Source organism: Orbicella faveolata, unplaced genomic scaffold (genome assembly GCF_042242905.1).
Source record: "Orbicella faveolata isolate gen_17 unplaced genomic scaffold, um_ofav_v1 contig_48, whole genome shotgun sequence".
Classification (NCBI taxonomy): Eukaryota; Metazoa; Cnidaria; class Anthozoa; order Scleractinia; family Merulinidae; genus Orbicella; species Orbicella faveolata.
This window is the reverse complement of record NW_028301578.1, coordinates 5724385-5744529: the sequence shown is the minus strand read 5'-3', so window position 1 is coordinate 5744529 and position 20145 is coordinate 5724385. Positions and strand designations below refer to the sequence as shown.

At 35.9% G+C, this 20145-nt stretch overlaps 1 protein-coding gene and 1 non-coding gene across 9 annotated transcripts in view; both read right to left on the bottom strand.

The window, feature by feature from the left end:
- The window catches only part of LOC110060589 (prolactin-releasing peptide receptor-like), a 27743-nt gene extending 7598 nt beyond the window's left edge, over positions 1–20145 (bottom strand). For 5 of the 8 annotated variants that reach the window (XM_089281527.1, XM_020767382.2, XM_020767380.2 and 2 more), the window contains exon 1: positions 7389–7507. The gene's annotated coding sequence lies outside the window, so the exon portion shown is untranslated. Of the gene's footprint in view, positions 1–3545; positions 4046–7388; positions 7508–17726; positions 18962–19508 lie in introns of those variants that run through there. The other 3 variants (XM_089281528.1, XM_089281529.1, XM_089281530.1) reach the window with 3 other exon arrangements.
- Positions 6642–6714, bottom strand: Trnat-ggu (transfer RNA threonine (anticodon GGU)). Its single transcript has one exon. It is a non-coding gene; the product is annotated as a tRNA-Thr (tRNA).

Genomic DNA, 20145 nt, shown 5'->3' with positions numbered 1-20145 from the left:
GAGTAATCTCCAATGTTTTCGCTTGAAGCAGACACTTTAAAGAGTTACAACTCAAAGGGGATTTGTTTGATTGCCCTCAAATTTGGACAGTAGCTAGAATAACATATAAAAAACAAACACGTGTCTGCGAATTGTTTATTTCGAAATATTTTTTCTCCGAGAGCATTTTTTGTACGATCGCTTCACATTTTTAAAATCCTGTTTCGAAAATGTTCTGTAACTTTTTACTGCAATTGAATGTGGCAAAACGCAGACACGCTTTTTTAGCGCTTTTTGTCCTGAAACCGAGAAAAAAAATAAATTGACGAAAAACAAAATTCGCCTTGACTTGTAGCTTCCAAAAGATGATTAGGACGCTCGCATTTAGTGGCCGTGAAAAAATCGGCAGTTTATTTTATTTCAAAATTTTTGGTATGGCTTGATAGCCAGCTCTAAAGGTTTAATTAACAATTATTCCATGAAACCGCGTTGGATATGAAGTGATAAATAACCAACGAGCGCGTAGCGCGAGTTGGTTATGATCACTTCATATCTAACAAGGTCGAATGGAATAATTGTTTTAGTATATTCTTAATCGGGTTTTTGCCGCCGAATTTTATTTGAACAATTTTACAGAGCGGAAAATTTTTAAACTTGGCGCACTGTTTTCCATACAAGGTAAAACTCCGACTAATGGCTCATAGTCGGAGTTTTTGAGCCAATCAGAGAGCTAGAAATGCAATAGTCGGAGCTGAGAATATACTAATTTGATATAGGGGTTTAGGTATCTACAGCTTAAACCGGACGCGCTACATCGCTTGGACGCGAGACACCCCTGAAGGTATACGGTAACCCTAAATTTACATGCCAACTGATATGGAAAAGGTTCATTGTCACTTTTGACGCTAAGTAAATTTTGTTAGGCATACTCGCTGTTTTCAAATTAAAACTTGATCAATGTTTGATCGAAAAATGGAAGGAACATTAGCAATAGTCGTCCTTAGCAAATGAAATTAATGACGCGACGAGGCAGTTTTTGTTTTCAAATTTTGCCAAGCACCCAAACTTCCAGTTGAAGTCTAGAAACTTTCGGGAGTGGCTGCGGGTAAGAAGCAGACTATGCGTTTTAATCAACATAGTGGATTGTGGATATGGAATTAAAGTTTGGGATATGCATGCGGTTAGCAATGGGCCATTTTCGAATTACCTTAAGCCTCTTTCTCAAAGCGAGTCTTGGTGCCCATCCTTTCATACGAAAATGAGATTTCATTCACATGCAAATAAAACTCATTTTCATTTGAATGTTAATTATACAAGGTTTCGCTTTTATAGAGAGGCTTAGTTTAATTCGGAAAGGGCTATCGGCCGGTCATCCAGAGTGTGAAAGTCTGGATTGAACTTTGGACTGGACTTTGGACTAAACTTTGGATTGAACTTTGGACTAGACTTTGGATTAGAATTAAAGGATTTCTGGACTTTACATTGCCCTCTTTCGAGTGTACTGTATGGGATATTTGGGAATGAAAATAAGGGCATGAAATTTTGTATTAAGGATTAAGGATTTGGATTACGGTCGTGAACGACGGGAATAAGGACAGTGGAATCAGTTATTTTGGATTTGGGATTTGGGGCTACGGATTGCATTAAAAAAATAAACTTAAATTTAAACACATTGATCATCGTATTAATTTTATAAAATTATAGTTTTGATGCGACCATGTTTTTAAAAACTGAAATAATCGTGATCGTCCCGCCATCACTTGATTTAAAATCTTATCAAGTCTCATTTCTGTAACAAAAGCCGAATCTTCCCCATCCCCTATTCTGAAGTGCTGTGAAGGGTTTTTTGGGGGCCTTGTTTAAAATATGCTACTTGGATATTTCTAAACTCGGTTTTGTAATGGCCAGCAAAAAGAGTAAAGACATGCATTTAATGTTCCACTCAGGATAATGTGCTCCTGGATTCACTACAATACGTGAATGATAGATAGCATTATTGGAGGCAATGTAAAATAACGCCAAGTTCCGTTGCATTCATTTCAATTCATCAGTTCTTTAGAGCGGTTTTCAATTGAGTGTCGAAAGTAATTAGACAATTACTTTGGTTTTGGTTTTGGTTTTACTATGGTTTGAGATTGGCTGAGTAGTGTAATTGGTAAGTAATTGGTTTGGTTTTGGTTTTACAACACTCAATTGAAAACCGCTCTATCGGGGAAGAGTTTGTTCGTCTTTTGTTACATGTATAAGTCGAAATCATTTTCCAAAAGTTTTTACTAAATTTATGATGCTTAAAGTTCATGTACGGCTCGTAGAGTTTACCATTTTTCATAAATAATATAATAATTGTTAAAGTGTGTCCGAAAATGTTTCTTTAAAATATAAATTGCAAGCTCAGTGGGTCTCCGAGGATGACTTTGATACTGTTTCGAGGTTTTTTTAGGCTACTCCTTCCAAATGAAATTTTGAAATAGCATTCATCCACAGAAATTTTAATTTGCAAAGTATTTACTATTATCAAAGATCTGGATCGTTTATTGTGGGACTCCGAAAACACCCCTGAAAAAAGTTCTTTGTCGTGTTGTTGAGAAACCGAACCTTACAGACTTGTCTAATTAGAAAACTTTTCAGGTTGTCAAACCTCTATAATTAGAAATTAAAATGAGTACAAAGTTTCTAAATATATTTGAAGTAAATCAGCCTTGTTAGAAAAGCAAAAGAAAACTACAAAAAAACTGTTGCTACGGTAACCTCTGTTGCTTAGAAACCAACAAAATATAAAACTTTCCTCGGATGCGAACAGCTGACATAAATAATAAGCATTATGTACGATGAGGTTTGGCAAACATCAAAGATTCCCACTGAGGTTTGATTCCAAATCCAACATCCGCAGGCTACATCAAGCTTCCTTAAATGAAGTCAGTTTAACCAAAGCAAAAACACAAGCAGATGTTTTACATCTTGTCTCACCTTTCAAAAGTGATGCATTTTGCTCGTGTGGAGTTGTTTTTGCTTGTCTTTACTTTAATTATGTTGTTTTAATGCCCTCTCGTCTTACATTTAATTCATTTGAGAAGGACGAAAATTATGAAAATATCGATCTGTCAACGATCGATGAATTTTCAAAGGAGCTGTAACTGTTGCCAAGGTTATCGCACAGTTACTCGCGTTTTAGTGGGTGGAAATTGCTAGCACTGTTCAGGCGATTTAGGCCAAGTTCAGACGCCGTACTTAACATGAGCCGAATGAAATGCTAATGAGGGAGAACAAAGGATTTTTCTCATTTGCATTCGATTCGGCTCATGTGAAGTACGGCGTCTGAATTTGGCCTTAGATAACACTTAAGTCGGATTAGTAATACCTTTACAGCCATAAAGTTAACAAGCAGTGATAAATACGTACAAATACGGCAAATAAGTCTTTTAAACGAAGAGGCAGATGGTGAACAGAACTCAGGTGTTAAGGTTTATCTAAATGTCGTGATCGAAGCAGGTCTAAAGTATTAAGTAATTTTGCTACGGTATATTTTCACTATTTTTAAAATAGTAATGTGAAACCATCATTCTCACCTGGTTTTTTTGTATTTGTTCGGCTGAAAATACAATCTGAAGTCAGCGATGAGTATCTTTCAGCGAACAGTTTGAAGAATTTTTGGTAGCTACAGCTGCAATTGCCAGCATGAGCTCTTCTACTGGTACAGCAGGCTACGATTGTTTCTTTTAGCGTCCGATCGCGCACTAAACTTTACAGTATTTAAAAAGCTTTAAAAGAATCGTCGTTCATAACAACCCACAGGGTTGTTACGCTGTCAAAGTCACACAAAACGAGAGCTTGTTCTCAACAATTCATTTCTCTGGAAGTAGTTAAATGCACTTCAGACCGAGAACACGTCACGGTAGTGAGTGACCCGGCGGAAAATATGTGAATAAACTTGATAAAACGATCAATCCGATTGGCTGTGGCATGAAAAGGTCGCTGTTGTCTCGCAAACTGATCACTTTGACACTGAATAGTAGTGCAAGTTGCGGGCCACTGAGTCAACAAGCGAATGAAGTAAAGGTTGTAGATGATTCAGAGATTTTGCCCTTAAGTCAATAGATTATTCCTTAAGTCAATTGTTGGTTTTGACTGTCATGCCATCGAATAAATAAGATAAATAATCTAGTATATAATAGATTGTTCATATACAAACAACCTCGCCACGACTTAGGTCTATGCGGTGTTTCATTTTACAATAGCGCGTCATTTGGAGAAATGTTTGACCCAAATCAATAGAGCTTTGTATGGAGACGCCATTTTGGTGTTTCCAATATGGCGGCTGTAACGTAACATAAACATCTGTCATTGAGTTTTGTAATTAAAATAGAAATTTACCACTCTACAGCTCCAGTACATCGAAATAATAAATAATCATAATGCAAGAGGCGCTACAGGTAGCAAAAACTAGCGATAACTCATCTTTCAGTTTTGAGCTAAGCGACATCTTTCACGGGCCACAATCTTAATGTCACGCAACGCAAAAACTCGGAAATTCAAACATGCCGTCTTACAAAACGAAGAATCCTGTCGAGCTGCAGCTTTGTAAAACATCAAGTTCCTACGGAGTCTTACATCTGATTACACTAAAACCTGCAAAGGATAGGTAATGTTTAAGTTTTGAATATGACGAAGTAACGTGAGAACCCAGCAGGGCACCCATGTAGAGATAGCTTATCGTTGTTTATAAAGGAGTATTGACTCTTGACTGCGTGTGGGTACAGCACAAAACAAAACAACGTCCAAAAAACAACGTCAACGTCCGCCATCTTGATTTTTTGGGTGAATTCAAAATTAGGGGGCGGAGCTCATGCCCTTTTATAGCGCGCCTTCGTGTTTAAGAATCTGCCTCGCCACATGTTTTAAGTTCTTGAAGGTCAAATTTTATGCAATTTTTGGTACTCAATAACGCATGGATCATTCGTGATGCCACCGCGCAAATCACAGCGAGATAAACCTCGAAAGCACATCTTGTCAAACAGTAATCTAAACGAAATAGTGCTGAAAAATGTCTATTTTGCCCCAATCCTTCTTAAGAGCAAGTGCCTTTTAAAATGCACATTAGACTACCACGCAAGCAGTCATGTAGCCTGAAATGCCAGTCATGTGTTTGTCATTTTTGTTGAAATTAGTGCATTCCTATTGTAGCATTGTGTTAAAAGTGTGGCCTTTTATAGCTTCTTACAATAGAAGAGGAGAGTTTCAACTGAATTTGATAAAGAAAAGAATAGAAAAATTATTATTTTTAAATAAATGCATTAGAGATATCAGGAGATCATTCCATATATGAATTAAATATCTACTAAAAGCCGATAAGTCGATCATTATTGCTTCTGTACCAAGAGTATAGATCACGATGTGAATTTGATAACTGTCGAAAGTTTGTATAAACAATGTCTGGTTCGTCATAACCAAGCAAAATACATATATTTATGCATAATTGCCAATTCAGTCGAAGCCTATTGGTCTTTCAAAAGTAAAGGAAAATAACTTTCTGGCTGATAAAGTCAACAGGTTTAAACTGGTATTTTTTTTTTAATCAAAGCCGGGTTGTCAGGACCTGATTTGACAATACTTCAGAAATACTATACCAAAGATTTAATTAAATATGCTTGAATATGAATGGCTGTGAGCAGGGAGGTTCGTTGATCGATAGCAGGATCTTTGATCTGAAAGAATTTTATTCATTTTTTAATGTTTTGTTTATTTAAAATATTATATTTGTTATTATTAGTTTTTGTGGACGTCCAGTGAACAGCAAAAGGTTATAACAGCTTGAATTGATTTATTGATCCGCCGCGTTTTGTTTGCTACTACAAACCTCTTCCTCTTCGTTATAAAGTTGGCTTATATTAAAATAGAAACAATAAGGCGAGATATACGCAAATACACAATTATCTAACCCGTAAGGGCGAGGTGTTTCGGGAAATTCGCAAAGACCGTAAAGGTGTCAAGCTAAAACATTTAAATTAGAAAATAAATAATAATAAAAAAAATAGATTTAACATTTAACCAAAAAATGATGATGGTCATGATGATGATGATGAGAAAAAGAGCAGGATTTTTCAAAGAGTAACACGATTACGTCTTGCTCTTGAACTCAGTTGCTTCATCTCCGGTGACAACTCCCCTTCATGATATTTAACAACGAACCAAGTCTGTATGCAGAATGCACGCTTATTTCATAACTGGGCAGAGTGAAATCCCATGAAAACTGAAATTCCAAATGTAATAACCGTGGAATAGAAAATAATAGCTAATTCAAAATATCATGCATTTCGTGCGACCACGAAATACAGAGAACAGGTGGGTCATGGAGATGCATGCGGAAGATAAGGAAAACCACAGGCTCGGTCGTAGAATTATTTGATCAATGTCTGAATGAGAAAACCGCCAAAAATAAAATGGAGATTTCTTAAACGAAGGAACGAAGTCCCTGTACAACTTTCGACGGACTAAAATGGCTTTATATATAAAAAAAAAATGTATGAAGACAAGGAATACATTTAATGTGAAGTTTATATGAAATAATTCATATATGAACTGCGGTTGTAAATGAAAGTGAAGAATGATCATCGCAGTTAATTTTCCAATTTAAGCAATTGGAAAGAAGAAGCCTGAAAAAATCAGGGCTTCAACGGGATTCGAACCCGTGACCTCCGCAATACCGGTGCGATGCTCTACCAACTGAGCTATGAAGCCACACATTGGGAGCGAGGTCAATTAGTTGAGTTCATATCTTCCCGTGAGGAGTGAAATGATGTGAAGTTTATATGAAATAATTCATATATGAACTGCGGTTGTAAATGAAAGTGAAGAATGATCATCGCAATTAATTTTCCAATTTAAGCAATTGGAAAGAAGGCTTCAAACTAAGTGCAAAAAATAGATCAGGAGAAGAGAAGGGTAATCTATATTATTTTGGTTCCCAATTGAATAAAAGCCAAAACTACAATTTAAGATACACTTGAAATTTTGAAATTTCTTCCCTCTTGCAGATAGTCCTTATAACAAAGCTTACCTAAAAGAATGTCGCTTTAGGAGTGAATTTATGCAACGTTAAGTCGAATCGGAGTGGAGGTTTGCTTCGGTCAAAAATAGATTGAATTTTTGACGGTTAGTTTTGAAACGACTTTGCATGACCTCGGTAAGCTTGGTTTTTTTTTTTTCATGGGCCCAAATTTCCCTTTGTAAGGACGTTGGAATTCATCCGCGAGATGAAAAATTGTTAAATCGCATCATGTGATTTCAATTGCGCCTTTCATACGCGGAGTGTGTACCTTTTAGTGATCTTTAATCGGTTTCAAACATGTATACTCTCGCACTGGACTGCAGTTATGCTAAGATTAGTGAGACAACGAATTAATGGTACTTACGACTCTGGCAGCAAGAAAGTTTTCTTAGAACATTGTAACACTGTCCTGTTTTCAGTTATTTCTTGTTTGCGACAACCTGGTTCAAAACAGCTGTGTGTTTTATTTTAATATTTCTTTGCGATTTCGTGATAACGCGTTAAAAATTAATAAATGTCAAACTGATTTCGTGATAAGACAAATGAACTCCTGCAAATGACATTTGTGCGAACACGCTTGATGTGATTTCCTTCAAATGTACAGCTATTCATTTCAATAAATAACATTAAGAAATAAGTAAAACTGGTAATAATTCTCTTTGTTTATCCTGTTTGTCCATTATCAAAGGTAAAAAGGAATGATGCAATGTAGACATGTCAAAATGGAATGGAATAAGACTTAATTGTAGACAAACCGTAAAGTGTTAAATCCAATTTGCTGATAAAAGACACAAAAAATGGAAATAGTTTTTGAAGTTGAGACTGTAGTAGGATCAATTAAATTTGTACTTCGTTGGATTAAAACGAGCCATGTAATTTTATATCTTAACTTTACTTAAGTTCCGTCTTTACTTTGACACACGAATACGGCTTTCTGCTCCAGAACTCAGCTGCTTCAATCTTAATTTAAGGTTGCGAGGCTGAATAGTTTCTTTGCTCTTATGAAAGACACTTATTCGGGCGACGCTTAATCGCGAGAGATGCTTTTTTAATTAACTACGGCGAGAAATGAATTACAGATTGCGCTCCAGTTGACTCATTCGGAAACAATCATGATAAGCCGTCTGACTGAGTCTGAATTAACGACAGCTTTAGGTTTTTCGGTTGATTTATCAACCATCGTTTCATAAAACCACAATTGGAAAGGCTGGGATGAAATTTATTTAAAAAAAAAAAATTACTTAATTGTTATTTCAACCCTATTATTTCGGTAGAAAGGATATACTTGAACGAAACAGTGCTTGATGAAGGTGACGAAATGATTTATTTATCAATTTATTTCGTAACACACAGGCCGATTTATCTATAGTGTGCCTGTCGACTGAACAATTGCGCATGCGCTTTACATCAACCATATATTAATGTTAGTATTTATATGATGTCTCAAAAGCCTGCTAAACTGAAGAAATGTTTTCCTCTCTTTGTACTACGCGATGAAGGAAGGAATAATTTGTAACGCAAACTCAGAGAGCTCAATTTAACCGGAGGGGGTCGGGGGGTCGGTTGTGCAAAGGAAACTCACACCCCCACTGTGGTACCGGTAGAAGGGGATGAAATTAACCCCCCAAGGTTTTCTTTGTGATAAGATATAAATTATTTTCCGTTTAATAGCGTGCCCTTGGCTTACTCAATTTGTTGTTGTTTATGAAGTCATATGACGACATAATACGTCATTAAGTCCGCCATCTTGGATCCGCCATCTTAAATTTCGTTATTTTCTCTTGATAATAAACAAAGAGAATTACAAAGTCAAAAAATAACGCAAATTTATAGGAAATTATCCAAAAGTGATACTAGAGTGTAAAAACTAACAGGGTCCGCAATTTTTCTCAAAAGAACCCTAAAGTATTGTGTCAAAATGCGGTTTCTAAGAAAATAAGCATTTTATGACTGGAATCGTTTTGCTCCCCCGAGACCCTCAATGTTCCGCGAGGCGAAGGGACCAGTCATTAAGTGTTTTGTTATACCTCCCGACTCAAAAATAGAAAACACTGCGCAAAAATGATGTGCTCGACGCCACTGCATTTGGTGGCTTCGCCTGCATTACGAGCGGCAGTCAAAACTGAGCTGTCCTACTGAAACGACACGATAATAGCGGAGCCCCATACTCATAGAGGAAAGAAAAGGAAATCCATGAGGTTCATTTCCTCATGGTTATCATGGATAGCGGTACTACTCGTGGGCGCGTACGCACGACGGTGACGACGAAGTCGCGCAATATGGCGACCATACTCCAAATAATAGGTTGACAGCCTTGGTTTACCATGTACTTCTTTGATATTGGACATCCATGTTATGATCAATTGACACCTGCCAAAACAAGGTATCCGCTGACCAGTATCACGTGACCATATCGCGGGCTCAAGTTTACAGCTCATCGCAGTCACGTGTTTTCTTGAAGTTGACCGCTGACCAAGTGCTGGTTTTTGATTGGATCGTGGGGCAGGATTGTTCGGAAGCGGGTTAACGCTAACCCAGGATTAACAGTTAACCGAATTATAACGTTTTCTTCTATACAAACGTTTTTTGCTCCTTCGTTTTGTGTATATGGTGATTATTAAAACTCAAAACAGACGGCCAAACAATATACAGAAAACTACCTTTTCCTGGGTTTAGCTTAATCGGGCTCTGAACAACCCGGCCCAGGAGCTACGCTTTTAGGCTGGCCTAAATCTATATATTGGTCTTTTTCTCCGCGGCCAACAAAAGATAAAGAAAATACTTAAGTTTCTTTAGCTTCTTCTCATGCTCAACTCGAGAATTCTGGGTTTGATTTGACGAGGAACAGCATATTTTGTTGCAAATGATACATCCATTTTCCCGACCTTGTGACAGTGATCGAAGAGCAAGTTGTCGAGCGCAGGCGACCCATTCTTGGCACCAACTTAAAAGCTTGGAGGTACAAAATGTTCAAATTTTCCCTTTTGTTAATCTGATATGTTTTTGCAAGTATAAATCCCTTTTCTTATAGTATAAATGTCTTCTCCTGTGAGAAAAGTTGCCCAACCTTAAGTGACTTTCCTGTTAACATGCATTTGACGTCCGGCTGACTAGCAATTTGCCGCAGTTTCAAGGTGCACGACCTGATCACGTGCGAGTCGAAAGTTCAAGTTAATGTTTCACCAGAGAGTTCGCCTTAGGAAGTTAGTGAGTTTTGACCCATGACACGTGACACGTTCTCCTCCAATCGGAAAACGTATTTGAGTTGGGAAGTGTAGCATGATAAAAGGCGTGGATACATAATTGCCTTGTCAAAATCTCTTGGTCATGAGATCAGACATTTTACCGCCCGAAGAGACAAACTTGTATATTTTCCCTTCAGGTTCACCTTCTTATATTTTCGATTTTTTTTTTTTCCAGTTTGCTACATTGTGCAGTGTACGCCGCCTAAATCTTGCACGTTTCACTGAACGCTTGCATTAGAGCGAAGAACAAAGAAAACTGTGAACAGAGAGCATATGCGTCATTTTGAATAATTACGAAAATTTCGTAGCGACTTCCACTATTTGAATACTGCACAAGATACGGTAAGAAATATTTAATTTATTGGGGAATGTTTGGAAATACAGAAGGTAAGCGACTTGTACGAGCGTTAGATGCACCAAAAAACCAAAAAACAAAAAAACAAAAATAAAACAAATAACAAAACAAAGAAGAATACAAACATGGCGACTGCTTTCACTTTCATAAAGTTAAAACATTTTTTTCATTTCTATTAATTGACGATTAACTTCCTACCTTTTTATTCGAAGAGGCTCGATAATTCCAGTAGCGATACGCCTTGACAGCAGAAACAGTCACAAAATGTCTATCCAAGAATGTATTTGTAAATGGGGCTGTTGTGCAGCAAGCTTTAACCACGAAAATCACTGGACCCCTTTTCTCTCTATCCCTGAAGTTATTCCAAACGGTCTTTGTAAAACCCTTATCTTCACCACGAGAAAATACTATAAACTCATTTCACGCCCATTTCCACATTTGGTAAGATAAGCTTTTCCAATCCCTTGAAAACGGATTGCGTAAACCCAGAAAACCCACAAATCAGAAAACCCGCTATGCAATAACCCTGGCTGGGTAAGCAATAAATTTGGATAGCATGCACAGCTGCAAGGGTTAACTTGTAATGTCGATCAGAACATTTTCTTGCATGAAAAAGCGAAAAGAAAGTAGATTATGAGTGATGGGAAAGATACGGAAAAGTCCACTGAAGAAGCAAAAAACAGAAATAATAATAATAAATAAATAAACAAATAAATAAAATAAAATAACTGAGAACCAGAAAAAATATGTTTCGAGACACTTTTTTCATTACTGAATGCAAATTTCGATAATTTCGATTGCCCTTAAAAATTTATAACAGCGTTTAGTTAAAAAGTAGATAAGTCGTTACACCGTTGAATTATCCAGGTTAAGTCGGCATAACAACATAAACAGCAAAATTACCAATCAAAAAATGTAAACTGTGGAGGATTTTACAGATTTTAAGCTTACTAGTGGCATTGAAAATTGTAATTTATATGTAAATCGCAATTTCCACATGATGTATTAATGTTCAAACGCAGTTCACAGTTCACCGCAAAACGTTTATTTAAGTGTTTACCCCTGACACCCTTGCTCTAATTTAAGGTGACTGGCGACATTTTCTAGCAATTTCCTGCAGGTACACTTTGATTGATCAATACTACTCTTTATCAAGTGACATTACAATATTAGTATCACACAAATGCACAATCATTGGCGAACAAGTTGAGATTATCTTCAGGGTATAAGATGTTCCCATAACAAAATATGGCCTGTTGAAACACCCTGAATTTCCAACGTTAAGTGCATGTTTATGACTTTCATACTAGCTTAGCATAGGTAATCGTTCGGTTTCGAGTTCAATTTGGAATTAATTTGCACGAGTGAGTTTTTCAAAAAGCTGAAATTTCGCTAGCCGCTTAGGCGAGTGCAATTTCATGTTTTTGTAAAACTCACAAGCCCAAATTAATTCCAAATTGAACGAGAAAAACTGTATTATTACTTTTTAATAATATAAACATGAAAAAATTCGCGTGAAGGAAGTTTCGGAAGAACTTTCTTGAAGTCATTTTTTCGCATTCGAGAAAACTTTTTTCAAAGCTTCCGCACAAACTTTTCGTCATCATTTTACTTAATATCACTGGCTTAGAAAATTTCCTATTGTCTTTCAGCCAGTCATAATCCAGAATTACGATGTGTAATTTGCACTGGTGTTACACTTTTTGCACTGATGTTACACTTTCTGCACTGGTTTTACACTTGAACTGCGCTGCTCTCAGCTAATCAGAATCGAGTAATTTTTTCATGTAGTTATTATTATTGTGATACTGTTTATTATTGTTATTGTTATTGTTATTGTTATTGTTGTTATTGTTGTTGTTATTGTTGTTGTTGTTATTGTTGTTGTTATTGTTGTTGTTATTGTTGTTGTTATTGTTGTTGTTATTGTTGTTGTTATTGTTGTTGTTATTGTTGTTGTTATTGTTGTTGTTATTGTTGTTGTTATTGTTATTGTTATTGCCGATTGTGATAAGCGTGCAAAGATACAACTTGAACGCGACGTGATCGGTCTTTAAGGTCATTGTCACGCTTTCTGCCGATAAACGTAACGTCCTATGCTTCACGTACGCATTACTCCGATCATCACGGCTACCTCCGGTAAGTTAGATCATGGTGCAAAGCTGGAAAGAAGAATTCTTTTAACTGGTTCCTTACGCGGTCCTGAGTTTGGAATAAGGACAAACGACAATGGTCTAGTTTCTACAGTTTGATTTTTTCCCCGAAGCACTATAAAACACAAAATTACTCTGCCTTCTGTCAATCCCTTGATGAAGGTTTTACATCACATGCATTGGTGTTCTAGTGTTCCCCGAAAATTACAGAAAAAGCGTCAAAAAATTGTAAATAAGCGCTTATCGTCGAGGCCTTCTCGCAAACGTTGTTGTACTGGCTTGCTCGATTACTTAAGTTGTTTGAAAACGTAATTTCAATGTGTTAAATGAGTATTCCGAAGATCACATTGTCTATTTATCTAGCATCGTCCCTATTGTCTCGTATTCTAAATAAAACTAAATTTCGTTTCTTTCTTTATTCTTTTAAAAGCAGAAACGTGTCGTCACGTTCTGAAGCAGTCGTCGTTACTGGTGAATTTTCTTCTTTTCCTGCTTGAGAAGTTGACTTGGAATCTTTTTATATAACCGAACGAAAAGCATTTTATCAAAAGAGCTCTACTTAACTCGTTGCAAACTGTTTCAAGACGTACAAAGTGAGTGTGATGCTGCCAGAGTTTAAAATAAACTTCTGTGGTATCTTTTAACTTACTTTTCACGTTTTGCAACAGCTTTCAGAAGTCATAAATTTGGAAAAATACAATGGTGTCGTGGGGTTCTTCTGATTCTGAGTGCACTGATGACCCAGGGGAATTAACGAAGCTTTCCTAAGTTCAGATCTAGATGCGTCCAAAGTATTGTTTCTTGACAATAGGCTTTTGTATTCAACGAGCCATCTTAAGGCCCTGTTGAATATTGCCCCAGGGTTGGTAATGTTAATAGTAATTTAAAAAATTTATACATTTATTTTAGTTGAAGGAAATGGGATATATTTTGTTTTGTATTTCGTGTCGTAAATTACAAATTCTGAGCACGTTGTGTTTGGTTCGGTTAGAGTTATTTGATGACATTGGAAAATAATATTGCAGGTTTTTGTGCACGTCCGTGTGGCCTTTAGTTCGAAGAAATGTCATTTCAGAAGACGAAAAGCATATTTGTTAAATGTTTTCACTCGAAACAAGCTGAGGTAAGCGACAAGCATTTTAAGCACGAGCTATAAGACTATCCATGCAAATTATTTCACAACTGAATTTACCAGGAGGCCATGTAACAAGGGAAGTATGCCCCATAAGATTATCAAAACTACTTTCCTGAAATACTTTTTTCACTGTCTTATTATTGTCATATTGCCCGAGGTGAAAGATACTGACCGGAATATTATAATCAGCAGGTTAGCAAAACAGGCATACTGTTAACCAGTTGTTGTAACCTAATCTTTCATTACGTCAAACTGTCAAGTAACGTCGTGTTAATTTAGGAGTTCTTCTGGTTTATTCGGAGCTCCAAAATAACTTGATAGTAAATATGGTGTGTAAATAGAGCTATGCCCCGCTGTTTCTAAGCTATTTATATTTTCCTTTTTTGTTTAAGTTAAAAGTACTCACAGCATTACAGTTGCGAATTACTGTTGGTAGGCAACTCCTAAAACACAGAACAATTTATGCTAATAAGGATATCATAAACCGGCTCAGTTTTTATAATATCTTCTAAATTATAATTGTAACGGCTTGTTTTTTTTTTACTTGAAAATGAAACGTAAACGTTGAAGTGCCACCTCTTGAAAGACGACTTTCAGTATTTTTGCCCTTGTAACTTACGTCGAAGCTTGGGACAAATTCATTCGAAGCTTGATACAATTTTCCAAAAAAAAAAGGTTATGGAAGGAAACTTGGAGATGTTTTAAAGTACTGACACTGTTTTTGAATATCACTGTTTGAAATAATTAAACTTGAAGCTTATTATCGGAATTCTATTTTTTTTTTCAATTTTTAGGTTTGCTGTTGTTAAATCAGACAAGTAGCAAATAAAGAGGTTTTCAAAACTTCCGGAATCGGCGAAGTCCAAAGTAAGGGTGACACGGAACTCAGAAATTTTTCGCCACCTTCAGAATAATACTGAATTGCAAAGCTGCAAGTTGATACATTTAAAACACAGCTCGTCTGTATGACTTTGTCAGCCACCATTTGTGCATGAAATGACGACGAAAAGTATATATGATCTTTATTGAGTTAACCATATGAGGAAGTAGCAGATCCCATTAAAATAGTGCTCAATACACATATAAAATATTTTTAATTTGCATTGAAGCCGATCACAATCTCTTTCTTTAGCAGCTGAAAACAGTTTTTGATATTTTGACTTGTGTATAAAACAGTCGCATGGCAACAAAGTTTCGATTGCGTATCCAACTCAGTTCAACCTACAGGAAAAAAGCGGATAAAGTTGAGTCAGAAATTACAAAAAAATACAAAGAGGTAGCCAAGAAAGTATGAGAGTATTGCGTCAACTCCACGTACCAGCCAATAGGACTTAGGCCAGTTAGCGAGACCTTGGTTCTCTCTAGATAGCAGCAATACCTTGTCAATAGTTTTTTATAATCAATAAGATAATCAAGTCTGGATGATAATTGGTATATTATCTACCACGCATAAATTATCCCAATAGACAGCACACGGCTTGCTGTACAAGATTGCATAGTTGCTGTTCGTCATGACATAACATGACGCCATTAAGTCCGCCATCTTGAATCCATCATCTTGAATTTTATTCTATTTTTCAATCAGAAAGCCAGAAAATAACGCAAATTGATGGAAAGTTATCAAAAAAGATGTAGAAAATAAAAAGGTACTATTATAGTTCTACAATTTGTTGCTCAAAAACCTGTGAGAAATGAAGGGTTCGGTCTTGTATATTCTGGAGATCGCACTGCCTAAAATAGAGACTATTTATCTAGTCTCCTCTCGAAGCAGGACTCGAAGCAATATTCTCTAGATAAAACCAGGAGTTAGAGCTAGGGTTAGGTAAAACTTATTTTTTGTTTTACAACCTGTTGACATCCATCGTAATTTACTTTTTATTTCTTGTTTCAGAAGTTAACTTGGAATCTTTTTTTCACAATTCAGTAACTCATTACTCAGAAAAAAGAAAGAGGACATTTTGCTAACAGAATGCTGAAAAATATATTTACTTATAATGGACCAGTGACCAAGCTTTGTCAGATGTGATGAATGACAAAACATTTGCACGTACAGATCGTTTTCCACCGAACTTAATCGCACGTTTTACAGACAAATAAATATTGACACTGTTTTCTTTTGGCTCAAGAAACCCTCTCTCACCACTTTTTAATGCACAAAAACAGTTTTTAGGATCCACCCGCTTTCAATCAGATTATTGCATTATTATTTTTTTTTTTTCATTTCAAATGAATCAACGAACTTTGTGGATGCTGATTTCGCTGGGAGCCCAGATAAGCAATGAAAAAAAAAAAAAAAAAAAAGAACCGTCTTATTTATTTTAGTTGAAGGAAGGTATCTTATTTATATATATATTTTTCGTGTTGTAAATTACGAATTCTGAACACGTCGTGTTTAGTTTGTATACTGTAATTTGATGGCATTCGAAAATAATATTGCAGCTTTTAAAGTCCGTGGACATTAGCTCGAAGAAACATCATTTCCGAAGACGCAAACTAATTTGAAAAGTGCTTCCATTTAGAACGAGTTGAAGTCAGCGACAAGCAATTAATGCACCGGGTAGAACATTGTCGCAGTCCATGTAAAACTGAATTTACCAGGAGACCATCAAACAAGGGATGTATGCATAAAAATTATTATAATTGTTTTTCCTAAATTGTTTTTTAACGCTAAATTACTTTTTTTTAATATCGCTATATAATTACCATATTGGCACGTCATGTTTTAATTCCATACTGATCGAAGAGTAAGATACTGACCAGAATATTAAACAACAGGTTACCAAAACAGACAGATATCAATTATTGTAAGATAATCTTTCCTTGCGTCAAACTGTGACGTGGTGTCGTTTTAATTTAGGTGTTCTTATCATATGTGAAATTCATTTGTGTTTTTCAGAACTCATGGCTCCAAAGAACAAATTGATCGTAAATATGGTGTCTAAATAGAGTGATCTTTACTGCTGTTTAAATTACATGTTCTTACAGCAATGCAAATTCCGAATTACTGCAATTCAATTCATCATGTTCGACTTTTTAATCATAGCTTTTTAAAATATAACTGCAAATATTTGATTTGAAGCTTACTTGGGCTTAGTAGCCGCTGGTGAAGATTTAAAATCCTTTCATTTCTCAAGATATTGTCTGAAGTGACGCAAATTTAAATTTCAATTAAAAATTACTTTCCTATCTCACCGTCCATGCGTGTCGAAATTATTTTCGAGGGCTATGCAGGGTACGTGACTTTCTACTTTCCTCGTAAAAATGTTCATATCTTCTAAGCCAATCGTTGTTGCCCTTTATTTGAAAATAAATAAATAAATAAATAGATAAATAAATAAATACATAGACTCAAAACTTGGTGTCAGCTCTTCAAAATCGAGTTTCAGTCATTTTCTATTTGTAAGTGACTTTGAGGTTTGGAACAAATTCATCGGACGCTTGTTACTATTTGCAGAAAAAAATATAAATAAATAAAGAATAGGGTCTTCTGTCGCTGTTACCATGCAGCTGTCGCTGTTTCTATTGTCAATATATATATTGCGCTCTACTTTAATATATCGAGCACTGTACTACGGAAAAATCGAAACACAGACTTCTTATATATATATATATATATATATATATATATATATATATATATATATATATATAACTTTTTGAGATACTAGCTGAATAGCACTGACTATGCTAATTAAACTTGAAGGTATATCAGAATTCAAAATTTGCAAGAATTTTTCTTTACTCTTTAGCTTTACTAGGGTTAAATAAGACAAATAGCAAACAATCTATAATTAAAGTAGTTTTGAAAACTCACAGAATCGGTAAAGTCCAGGATTAGGTGACACGCAGTTCTGAAATTTCTCACCACCTTCAGACCACTTAATTGAAAAACTGCAAGTCGATATTTTTATAAACATAAATTGTAATACAGGGCACGCGTGTGTGTTTTCATGGAACACGTGATGAGCTTCAGTTCAGAGTACACCATCTGATCACGTGATTCCTCTTCAATAAGCGTGTTTGAAAAATACATTTGAAGTCTCACATTTGCACTCGATCAGAGGACAATCAATATCGTATCTGGGTTGGCAATATAGGTCAACTGTCTTATTACCTTTTTTAAGTACAACGTGAAAGGCAGGATAGAAATAACTTGATTGTATTAGTAAGGATAAATATTGTTTTTAACTTTGAACGTTTATGACAGTTTGTTCGCTAACAACTAAGAACCTTTAACTCCCTGACCGAAATTCAATAATAATGGCGACGTTTCACTTCCAAAATCATTTCCTTTAGAGTGCAATTTATTACCGGTAAAGTGGGTGGCAAATTTTAATGACAAGTTAATATGCCGAAGAGTCACATACAGCTGGTTCTTCGTTCAAATAAATTATCGCATGTGAAAATATACTGGCAGAATATCTCACTTGTTATTCATTGGTATGAAATTTTTATCTTCCTTTTGCTTCTTATATGAGTTTTTTGTATGTATATTTTTCCCACAGACCGCACAGTGTGAGTGTTAAATTTCGCTAATAAAACGTGTAAGTGCAATTTCATGATGTAGAAAGCACCAACCAAACTGTTCAGGCTGTGATATTTGTTACGTGTGTTGACAAATTAATGTGACTGCATGAATGCGTCAGCCGCTCGTTGTGCATGAAATTTTAAGGCAAAGTACGTCATCTTTTTTTGAATTAATAGACTTTGAAGTAGATCGCAATCGCTTCCTTCACGGCTTAAAATAGGTTTTGATATTTCACCCGTGTAGAGCCCAGCCGCATAGTAACAAAGTCTCGATTTCATATCTCAACTCAGTTCAAACTACGGGAAAAAGGTGGATAAAGTTGAGGCAGAAAATACGAAAAATGCAAAGATTTATCCAAGGAAGTATGTAAAGAATAGTTTTACCTCCACCTTTACCAGCCAATAGCACATAGATCACAAATTTGGTGCGAAAATATTATCGGATATTTTTCCGCGGACATTAAACTGTGAGCTTCAATGAACAGATACACTGATTTTCAAGGACAAATATCCAAGCAGATTTTTTAAAATCAAATGGGGGCTATGACGTTTATTGTCCCTCGAGTATTTTCTTCAACGGCACTTTGGGAATATCACTCGGATATTCCTTGGTTTTAGCTGGGGTATATTCAGTCACGTGACGCGTTTAGACTGATCGTGTGCTGGCGAACGTATTTGATGGATTATAATTCTGGATAAAACAATATTTCCAATGTATATTCGACTCGATCCAAACTATGGGAAACAAAGGTAATGCTGATGCAGAAAATGCAAAAAAATCCAATTAAGAATTAGCCAAAGAAGTATTAGAAGAATTGTTTCACTTGTTCCTTTCGCAGCCAATAGCATTAGCAGTAGCGAGCCCTTGAGGTTTCTGGTTATAGCGAAAAACCTCACCAACATTTGTTCATAATCCAGTGGATGTTCACTGAAATATCAGCTTCAATGCAAGCATGATCATTTCGAAACCTAAAATAACTCACGTCTAATTCATAGAAATAGCAAACTATCATACAGTTCTAGATCAACGACGCAAATCGAAGAGACGGAAATAAAAGTGGTATCTTACCCAAGGTAAAGCAAAGAGAGGAAAAGTGTCGACTTCTTTGTATGTCGCCTTGCCTGAAATATAGTGGAGGTCCTACACGCCGGTTTGGTGAAATGCTTATGGGTGAATTTCTTTGAAGGTTATTGTTTTGAGTAAAATGGTTATGAATGTCAATGATTTGCATTAGTATTTTATGGGAGCTTCGTTTAAGGCTTGGCTAAATATAGATATAAATATTATATACGTCTTTTAATGGAACGGATGGCGTGAATTTCCGAATAGCAAAATTAGAAAAAAAAAATGGTAATGACAGATCCAGAAGACAGCTGTAGGGGAGTGCGATATTAAATGCAACACTGCTTGACAAATGAAAGGAAGCACAGTACGTAATAAAATAAAATTAAGAAGTGATAACGTATAAAGATAATAAGCAATAACTTTTGGGATCACGTTTTAAAGTTAGGCTTGGTTTTCTGGGAAGTCATTTTTACGAAATTCAGTTACACGATAGTATGCACCAGTTTTTACTGTTCGGCCCATAATCAAGTTTAGTTGTTTTCAATGTTAATAGGATACACCTCAATTTAAGGGACGTCACTTAGAAGGGGGCGTGAGAGTAAAGACGAAACAGACAAACGTTTCTATGTAGTTTGAAAAA